At 41.1% G+C, this 10,841-nt stretch overlaps 2 long non-coding RNA genes across 3 annotated transcripts; one reads left to right on the forward strand and one right to left on the reverse strand.

The window, feature by feature from the left end:
• Window positions 1–336: 336 nt before the first annotated feature.
• LOC311430304 lies at window positions 337–1,732 on the reverse strand. The gene is made up of 3 exons (XR_014688684.1): window positions 1,680–1,732; window positions 564–654; window positions 337–430 (listed from the first exon to the last, which is right to left on the reverse strand). It is a non-coding gene; the product is annotated as an uncharacterized lncRNA (long non-coding RNA).
• Window positions 1,733–4,495: 2,763 nt separating this feature from the next.
• LOC311436298 lies at window positions 4,496–10,205 on the forward strand. 2 transcript variants are annotated; one of them, XR_014692730.1, is made up of 5 exons: window positions 4,496–4,630; window positions 5,181–5,938; window positions 6,035–6,412; window positions 6,867–6,973; window positions 9,031–10,205. It is a non-coding gene; the product is annotated as an uncharacterized lncRNA (long non-coding RNA). The 2 variants fall into 2 exon arrangements; XR_014692731.1 differs by lacking the exon at window positions 4,496–4,630 and having other exon boundaries at window positions 5,038–5,938.
• Window positions 10,206–10,841: the final 636 nt, after the last annotated feature.

Here is a 10,841-nt window from a genome sequence, read left to right on the forward strand (position 1 = left end):
CTTTGGGGTGACAGGGGTGTGTGGGCACTACCCGATACCTCTAGAGCATGACATATTTTTTTTTTATATCTATTTTTTTTCTCTCTCTCTTTTTTTTTTTTTTTTCCTCTGAATGATACACTCTGGGAGGGAGTATACCACACTCCCACAGATTTGCATCTGCAGGCCTGGACACCCTGCCTTCTGCAGTTTTGAGCAATTACACCAAAACCAGATGTTCAACAAACTCACTGGAGCCCGAATTAGCACTTACAAGCTTTTTTTCTATAATGCTAATGACTTTTGGCAAAATTAAATACAACCATTTCATACAGTACAGGCCATCAAAGTACATCAAGAAAGTAAATTTTTAACTGGTGACTGGTAGATGAATTCTATATTTTCTGCTGCTGATATTTGGAGCTTTCTAGTGTCCCCAGGATGGTCTTCACTAAGGAATAGATAGTGACAGTCTTAACTAAGGTACAGATTGAAGACAGTGACAAAGACAGAAGTTTTAGGCATACAAAATTTGTTACATTTTGGGTCTTCTTTTCTTTTTTCTTTCACACTTACTGTTTTACCTGTTTTTCACCACTTTTGTCAAGGGTTATTCAGCTTTTGATTGCTGAGAACTCACAACTGGTTGGTTTTATGATAAGTAATCAACAGCTTCTGCAGGGGAAAATGAACATTTCTAAGTTATCTTTCTTTGATAAGAACATGACTCTCTTAGGATCAGATAGGGTCACCAAATTCTTAGACTACTGTTGATGATATTATTCCCGCTGCTCCAAATTTCATACTGACTTTCCCTTTATTTCAGTTTGCATACTGCATCCAGAACAATGAGAAAGTACTTAGATGGCTCATGTGTGTCCATTTTCTCTAACCTCAGGCAATGTGATCAAGTCTGACAATCCAAATCTGGGTTTAAATTACAATATAATACTGCTTTTAAAGGCAGGCATGTTTTTACATGTCCTGGAAAACAGTTGTACACATTCTTTGATATCTTCTTTCTGAGAGAAAACAATGGTGTCTGCAGCCCAGACATTACTTTTGAACAACCATAACAAAAAAGGAAAAATATATGCATGTGGAAGGAAAGGAAACTGCACAAAAGAAAATCCTTTACAGAGAAATGGTAGAGTCTGCATGATATTCAAGTTTTTCCTAATAAAGAGACTACAATAAGGTTAAGTTACATCTTCTAGGAAGATCATATCTGTAGGGTAAGGTAAGTACACTGCTCTTTTTGAGCTGAACTCAGAATATAAACTGCACTACTGCACTGGGTGATCTGCATGCCTGTAATTATTCTAACTCTCCACTGGATGTCAATACTGCTTAATACAAATGTTGGCTCAGAGTTCGCTGCTTACAGCAGAGCAAGCTCTGCTATTAGAGATGATGACTGTTTAGAGTGTAACTAGGTAAGGGATGTAACTAGGAGGGCAGGTGGAACCTTTTTGGAGGCAGGCAGAGGACAGCTGTTAATAGCAAAGGTACTTCTTCCTTCCTTCCCTAAGAAGTCAGGGTTGGAATTGAGTTTCTGTTATATAGCTGATGTTCTGTACCTCTGCAAAACCTCTGCCCTGAACAGGTTGGAAGAAATGGGAACCTGGTGTCTAAGATTTCCCCCAAAGATAGATGTGGTATCCTAGAATATAGACAGCCCAAAGCCATTGCAAGGCTACCTTCCATTTTATACAGCAAGGCGACTGTCTCACAGAGCTCAGGCACTTGACACCTGTTGCATAAAAGACACAGAGTAAGTTTTCATTAAAAAATTTGTTAAGACCACATGGCTATTATTACAGCCAAGATTACTGATTGTCTTGAACAAGCCTTGTTTAAGCTCTGAACTTCCAGGAACTCCCACCCCTTTTGCTCCTACCTCACACTGCTTGCCTGGTGCATATGATGCTCTTGCCACTCTGTGTTCCTCAGCAGAGCACAGGTGTGGTGGAGATGATGAAGGGAGAGCCAGTAGCACCAAGACTGCAGAAGCAGAAAAGTTGAAAGTAAGGAGAGAGGAAGAAGAAAATTTCGCTGTCCCACAGATACAGGGATTTGGAAGATACCCTGTGTTTCCTCTGAAATCCCAGTGAACTCTTCCTTGCAAGACTTCCATTAAATAATTCTGTGGTGGTCATGCAAAAGAATTTAGTGATTCTCTGTTATCCTCCTGTTGCTGTCAGCACAGGTGAGAATGTGTTGCCTTTTGAAGAGGAGAGGGAAATTGTGCAGATCAAAAATCTGCAGATCAGAAATTGTGCAGACAAAATCTGAGTTATCAGAGTCTAATTTTTAAATTAATATATATATAATATATATAAAAAATATATGTATATTTTTTTCAAGAGACTCCAAAAGACAACCAGCTTAGAAAGATACTTTTGGCAGAACAGGGTTTTTGTTTTTTTTTTTTTTTTTTTCATGTTTTCTTCTCCCCACTACCATATGTAGCAAATAAGATGAAATAAAATGAACAGAAATGGTGTTTCAGTGATTGAGCTCCCAAAGCTGAGCTGATGCCAGTGGCACCCCATGCTTCTGTGAGTTCGCCTAACGATGCCTGTGGTATTTAACTTTCATAAGGATTTAATATTTGACACTGTGACAAGATTTTTTTCCAGGCATGCATGGACTGTTTTTTATACTCTTATTTGGCATATTTATTCAAAATGTACTATATTTAAGATTGCTGTAATCACATACATACATTGGCTACTGGCCACAATGTTCTAGCTATTAATCATACCCCGGAATCCATGGCAGATGTAAAAATTAAGTTTTATTTATCAAACTTACTCATTGGAAATGGCAGCCCAAGAAATTTACTCCTTAGGATTTTGACTTTTCTTGCATACTTCTGGCAATGGGTTCAAGGCTTTAGAAAGGTGTAAATCATTTTTTTTTTTTTGCTCAGTCCAGACAGTGTTGGCACAAAACTAAAATTATTTTTCCAGAAATGCAAACCCTTTTGTTTGGATGGCCTTTATATTACTGCCAAATTATACCACCAGTGCTATTTCTTTAACCTAACACTATTTTCCATTATAATCCCATCTTTCAAGAAACAAACCAAAGTTTTCTACTCTTGCAGAAGTTTCAGACCCACAGATATGACTACCTTTCAGCTGAGTTGGGAAAGTAGTCTCCACTGACAGGCCTGGAGAATTGTGGTTGCTTTTTCCATAAATAAGTAGATGAAAAGGCAACAACCTGATACAGAAAAGCGGGTTCATAAGGAAGATTGTTTCTGTGCTATGACCCACAAAATATCCACCTTTGAGAACCTTGGTATATGGGTTTGCTTACTAAAAACATTGTCTCTGAAAATAACTTGCATGAATATTGTTTAAGTTGAAGGGTCCCCAGATGATTGTGATGCTGGTTCTATTTGCCAGTATAGGAAGAGCTCCTACAGCCCAAACTTGCTCAAGTTTTCTATTAAAAAGAACAAATTAGGTACAGTAGTGCAGAAAGAAAAGAAAAAGAAAAACTCAGCAAGGCTAGCATTATGGGACAAAAATACATCCACCATATGAGTGTTCTGAGTGCTGCAGATTTGTTCCTGGTTTAGTTTGTTGGTGTTTTTTTTTTGCTTGCAAATTGTTTTTGATTTACATGCATTCCTTTTGTATACATATATGGTATATTAAAGTATAAGAACTAAATTAATTCCAATTGTCTTATGCTTGGGCTAAATATATGTAAACCTTATAATGTCTGGGCTTTATTTTATTTGCATTCCAAATGTTGTCATAATACATCTTTCTGTTCTTTGAATGATTATAGAGCACTGCTGGTCTGTAGAGCATGTGATTGTTCAGAAATCAGTTGCTTTGCTAAGCAACTTGTAAACTAGCTCAAACGAAGAACCTATCTGAACAACAGGATGTAAGGGAGAACCCAGTGTGGACACCATGGGAGAGCATGTCACAGTGTAACAGAGACTCCTCCACTAAGATGCAGCATGGGAAGCGTTTGGGCTGTGCTCACCCAGTCCTGCCAGCTGCTTAGCTGGTGCTTCCCCATCATGCTGGTGTTTCCTCACAGACCATGGAGAGAGCAGGACTTGGGGACCAGGAGGGCTGACCTGGTGCCTGATACTAGAAGGGGTGAATGCTCTGCACCCAGGGAAGAGAAGACTGTCCCATGAACAGTAACTTGGAAAAGTTGCCCCAGTTTGCAGCAAATGTTGTTTAGAAAAATGTACTGGTTGTTTAATCCATGCAGTTCAGGCTGGTGCACCCAGTGCTTCCCAGGCAGGCAGATATTTCCATCACACAAAACTGGCTTTTCCCCCTTGCTGGTGAGATGTGGGCTTATAGGGAAGAGATGGGATGAGGAGGGGAGAAGTCAAGCAGGAGACTCAAGTCTGCATTGTATGTCCCATGGGATGGAGATGTCCTCCACCTGCCTGCCCAGGGCTGCCTTCAGTCAGGGCATGCTGGCCAGGTGGCTGCATTAAGGGACGGGTTGGTCCCAAGGGTGGTGTGGAAGCTGATAACACCCTGTGCTGTCACATCCTGTAGTCTAACTGCCTGACCATGTGTCTGTAGGAAAGGAGCCTCTGGCAGAGGATGGAACAGAAGCTGAATTTTTCTCTGTACCGCAGGGGGTCCCAATGTGTGCTGTGGTAGGTGGAAAGATGGAGGTTCATTTTTTTGTTGTTCATTTTATTTGCCTGTAAAAAAGAACTTTTCCAGTTTCTCACTTCGGTGAGAAAAGCAAGTACAAAGAAAATCTAAATTCAGTTAGCCTGAACCAAACTGGTGTATAATTTGGCCTCCCAGCTGAAATATCGACTATCTGCAAAGCCCTAAAGGAAACCATCGTGTTGATTTGAGGTAGGCTGGTATAAAGCCAACAGTTTCAGTTGACTCCTCCAGACACTAGTGTTAATATCTGTGCAGCTGTTATGAGGGGAAAGATGAGTAGTATCTACCAGGTTCTGTCCCTGACTTGAAAAGTGGTCATACAAATTAATTAGCCGTGGCACTGCTAAGCACACTCATTATTTATTTGTTCCTAAATAGTCCTCTCAGGTTTTGTTTTGTAAGTTTTCCTACATTCCTCCTGCTTCAATGTCATGTTTTTTTGCCAGCATCCTACTTGTGCTCAAAATGGCTAAGATTTGTTTTCCGAAATGTCAGCATTTCCAGGTGTCAATTTTCCTCCCTTTTCAGATGTAGAAGTGCCAGCGGAAGGTTGGCTCTCTTTTTCCGGCTCTGCTGTGAATTAAGTTCAACCTTTCCTTAAGAAGGTTTGTGTTTCAGAACAGCACATTAAGAAAAAACTTGACCCAAGCCCCCAAACAAGATAGTTGATGGAAGAAGAAAGCTGTCTGCTTAGGTCTGAAAGTTCTTCAAGAGGAGGAATGCAAAGGGACTGAAGAACTCAAGCAGTTCTCATCCGTGCCCTTTCTCCATGCCAACATATTTCTTTCTTCCAACTTCTGATCACAAATTAGTAGTTTAGTAACTGACCTTGTAGAGTTTTGGACTATTATTCTATTTGGGTCTGCTTTCACCTAAATAACAACCATCTGGTGGTGTCTCAAATCAGATACGTGTGATGGACTGTGTATAATAACCAGTTCAAGGATTGTCAGGGGAAGGGTTAACATTCTTGCCCTGAGCAGAAGGACCACAGCTGCATGCCGTAAACTTAGCACAGAGATTGTCAGGGTAGAAGGCCTGGGTCAGCTGTAAAGAATTAAGCAAATCCCCCTACTACAAGAAGAGGGAAGAAGAAGAGTGGAATTAAGAAGTCCCTTTCTGTCTTTGTGTTTGGTTCATGGTGAAACAGATATCTGAGAACGTTTGAGGCATACCTCAACCCTTAGCCTCTATACAATTTTTCCTCATGGAAGGTCTTGCACCTTGATCTCACAGAACCTGAGCAATCCATCTTCTGTTCCAGCAATGTGTGAAGTTTGCACAAGGTGTGTGGAAAAGATGTCATGTCAATCTTCAAATTCTCTTGCTATTTTTCTGGAAATCTCTATCCCCACTTTGAATCTAATGTTGTGTTCCTACAGGAAAGGTGGAAGTTTTACTCTATGTTGAAATGTTTCCAGTGCAAAACTTTCTTCAAGAGCAAGATTGAAGCATTTTCTCCTAGATGTTGTATGCTTCTTCAGAACAAATAATTTCTAAATGTAGAGTTCCGTGAAAGGTTTATCATAGGGATGTGAGGAAATGGCACATCTTCCTCTTACAAATCATGGGACAGCTGGAAACAAAAGTATGTGTCACAGGATATTAGTGATGGAAAAAAAGTATTAAGGGCTGGTTGACTTCGTATATCCAAAGTCTCTTTTGTGGAGAGTAGGAATGTGAAATACTGGAGCGTCTTGAAGAAAGGAGGCTTCCACAAAAAGACAAGGCTGAGGATGCTGTTACAGCCTGGGACCATGGTAAGCGTATAGTCTGGACTCCTTGTGATGGGTGGGGAAGGCCACATTCTGCTTTCTTGTTTCTGTCTGCTTTCTCAGGTTCTTTGAATTTATTGAGGTGCCAAGGGTTGTTTATTGAGCTTTGGGCTTTTTCTTTGTTCCTTTTTAGCTGAGGGTTGGAAAGCAATTTTTCTCTATGTATATGTGCTAATGCATGGTATGTGTGTATACATACAACAAATATGCATAGATATAAATATATGTATGTGTATACACACAAAAACTTTTTTAAGACTATAAATCTTTATATACTGAATTATGCTAAAGCAGACCCATATGCTTATCTTTGTAACCATAAAGAATCCCACTGAAATCAGTAAGATTTCTTCCAGCAATAGAGGATGCGTGGGGTTTTGACTCTGTTTTGACAGCTCAGAGTAAAGGCTGGCTTTTTTTGTTCTGAACCCAAATCCAGGCACTTGTTGTTTGTCAGAAGGCTGCTGCTCCTCTTGTGTCTTTGGAAGAACTGCCTGAGGGAGCAGCCACCTACCTGAACCTTTGCTCCTGCCTTTCCTGACTTGTGTGAGTCAACGCTTTATGAACTTACTTGTTTTCTCCATAACTGTTGCTGCACTGCATAGCTCTGAAGCTGCTGTCCATCTGTAAGATTTAAAGCGAGACTCTTGACTTTATCTGCTGTTGACAATGGAAAAAGCAGATTTGTTCTGGCTTTCTATTTTTTGTAGGGGTAGGACTATATTTGATATATGAAAACATTTTTCAAAATGATTAGATCAATCCCTCTGTAATTTGATTTGTTGGGTGGGAGGAGGGGAGATGGAGGGGAAAAAAAAGTATTGTAGAATGTTTCTCAATAAAACTGCAACAACTAAGACTCCAGACCAACAAACACTTACACATGTGCTTAGCTTCAAGTCTGAGTTAGACCCAAGGGGTCTATATTTGTATTTGATTAATGACAATTATTTGAAGAGAGATGGACTGGGTGGAATCAACTGGAAAAAATATGTAGCTATAAAAATGTATGCTTACTGTAACGTATTTTTATACTGTTTCAGTTCTGTTATATTCTTTTATCTTGCATATTTGGCACACAGCTGTAGAGTCCTGACTTAAGGAAAAAGTTGCACTGTCAAATTTTGTTCAGTTTTAATCAGAAGTGTGTAACTATGTCCCCGTTTGCTAACATGAACCCACGCAAAAACCCTGGTAACGCTAGGGAACCTGCAGGCAGGACTGGGACCTTAATTTGAATGAGCTTCAGGGGCTGATCTCCCTTCCTTCCTTCCTTCCTCTGGTAGCTCTGGTGAGTTCAGTAGCTCTGACTGTATGGTTAAAAGATTGACCTTAAAGCACGAGAGCAGGGTCGCTTAGTTAGAAATCCCCTTAACCCTTGTACGTGTTCCATCTTGTCTGCACACAAACCTGGCTGTTTGCAGCTAGGTGTTTGAGAGCAAAGGCAGGCAGACCCTGTACCTTGCAAATAAGAGCTTATGTGTATGTGGGAGGAACAGAGCACCTAGAAGTGGCATGAGACCTGCTCAGTCTGATTTGTGGCTTAGAAAAGACACTACTTTGAGCTCTAGATACTACTTTGAGAGCACAACTCAGGTGAAGAAAGCATGAACATGTCCACTCCTCAACTGTTGATGCTCCCTTTGTAACAAGTGGTGAGAAACAGCACGTGATTCATCTTGGCCCTTAAGGTAAGGGTAGGATTTGGGTCTAGACTGGAGGCTGAATCCAGGATTTAAGCCTGTTCTTTAAGTGTCTAGTGCGTCAGTGGAGATGGTCTTTGCAGTGAATGGTAGTTGTGCCTTGTAAAGTGAACTGAATCATTCTCTGGTGTCCAGTGACTGAGTTGAACAGATCTCCATGACTGTTCTGAGAGCTTGGACATATTGCTCTCTCCTAGGTGCTCTTTTCCAGTATGTTCTTCTCAAAACTCGGGTGTCTGAGCTGATCACGAGAATCAAGTCCTGGAAGTACCTATTTATTGCCAGTGTTTTTAAAGGATGGCTGCTAGGAGACACAAACCATCAGGCACCATTTCTGCTCTGGAAGGAGAAACAGCAGTGACAGCTCCCTGGGAAAGGTCCTGCTGAGGCTGAGGGTGCCAGATGTGTTTGGGTTAGGAGAAGAGCAGGCTTCGCTGGACTGTTCCTGGCTCAGGTTTATAGCTCCTTCTGGAAGTACTTTTTTAAGTGTATGGGGTTTTCTTATGCAAAATGGAAAGTCGAACTGGCTTAGTTCACTGTAAAATCCCTTCTAGAGTTAGATCCCTAACTCACCCAAGAACTCAGAGAGAAATGCAGATGGACTTGACTAGCCTAATCCAAAATTACAATTCTGCACGTGTTCAGAAGTGCCTAAGCTCTTAACATAGCCATTACCAGAGCCCAAGGTAATGCCTAACCCTGCTGTGTTACAAACTGCTGACTGATAAGTTTTCTTTGGCACCTTAGCTGCAGGAGATGGGTTAAGGCCACTGATACTGAATGAAGGTAGGCATTGCCCTCAGCACAGCATGCATGCTCTCTAATTTCCAGTGCACTGAACATCTGTTTTTGATAACACAGATTAGCAGAACTGAAGACATCTTTCTGTTTATTTTCTAGGTTAAACATTTGAAGTAGAAAGCCATTTTACCATGTGAAATCTGCTCCAAGGAGCCTACATCTCTCTCCTTAGTCATCTGTAAGGAGGTTGCTACCTGACTGTGTTTCAGAGCTAGGACACAGGTCAAGTGAGATGATAAATGTGCCAGCAGGTAAGATCCTTTGTGAAGCTGGCACTTGGCTATGTGTCTAGCTAAACACTCACAAGGGTTAATGCAGCTTGGGCTTGAGCTGCTGCTCCAACCTCAGCCTCAAAATGTCTTCTCCTGTGAACTGCTGGGTACCACTGTGTGCTGTTTGGACAGCTGCAGATCCCCGCTCCTGAGGGACCTGCAGGCTTGCACTGGGTGAAGTCTTGTATACACAACCACGGTTTTGTGTACTCCTTTGGAATCCATCTGCACAAAAGGCACTGTATAAACAGAAGATCACCAGGGCTGTACAACCAGGATTACATGTCTAAGCTCCGTTAACACTATGGTTGCAATAGATTTTACCTTTTTTGTAGTCCTGCATAAATGAAAACCACTGAGACCAAGATAAATATCTACACAAGGCTTGGCCCTTTAGACAGCCCTCCTCTGGCCAAAGGTTTGGATTCTGCCATATGTTCTGCTGAACTAAGAGAGTTGGTCAAACTTATATCGTGTTGGGTAAGGCCTACTGGCAAGCACCAGTTTACAGAAATGATGCTGTATCTCTCTCTAGAGCACGAGGTTGTTAGCCGCATAAGAAAATTGATCCACAACTCAATATTATAAATTCAGTGGATGTAACAACAGACACGGTAGAAATCATGCTTGCAGTATAACACCTTTGCAGGATACCCTTTGAGGCTTAGGCGAAGAATTTCTCAGCTTCTTCCTTCTGATCCCATTGAGGTATAATTCCTGCCACAAGAGTACAGGGCTACAGCTGGGATAGCTCAGTAGGAGAGTTTTGCCTTCCCAGACCCTGTTGTGCTGTGCCAAAATCGTACGCAAATGTCTTGTAGAGACTATTCGATGAACTGTCTGGGAGAGCACAGGAGCCATGGATAAATCATTTAGCAGAGATTGCTACGTTTGACTTGTCAGGGAGATTACTGAATTATAATGGAGGGGGAGAGAGGTTTCAGATTTTATTTTCTATCAAAATGTTTTTTGTATCTCAATAAAGACTCTACAGTAAACTAACTGAATGGTGTTAGAGTAGCCTAATGTAGTTGGTTTTATATCAATTATTTAGAAACATTCTTGTCTTTAACAACAAATTCCAGAGCCAGGCAGAGAAGCCTGTTCTAGCACTGTGGCATGCATATATAATGTTAATATATAAACTACTAATGCAGCACTAGCAAGTGTACTAAAAAACTGCATTCCACATATGTTATAAAGTGAGAGTAATTATTGGGCCCTATTGAGTGCAAACTTGTGTAGTTGCCTATGATGACAACCTATCAAAAATGAAAGGTTTGGCTTCCATTTCATCATTTTCCAGCTATTGGTCTTGTGAGTTTCTGTGCTTGGAGAGTGGAATCTGTGCTGGGGTAAGGATTTGAGCCCCAGACCTCCCTTGTTTTGGGTGCCATTTGAGGGCCTGTGTTTTTGGATATTTGGTGGTGGTCCACTGTCTGCAGTTTTGAGCAGAAATTCCATTCTCCAGCAGAGAACTCTTGCCCAATCGGTGTTTCACTGAAGCTGGCACACGCTATGAAAAGCTTTATTTTCAATGAGCCAGCATTTTCCAAACAAAATCCATTTTGTCTGGAAATTGCCTACTAGCCTTCACCCTGTGCTAGCTGCACATAATCCCTTGTAAAGCATGATCCC

The sequence above is a fragment of the Aythya ferina genome, assembly GCF_964211825.1.
Source record: "Aythya ferina genome assembly, chromosome: 1".
NCBI lineage: Eukaryota > Metazoa > Chordata > Aves > Anseriformes > Anatidae > Aythya > Aythya ferina.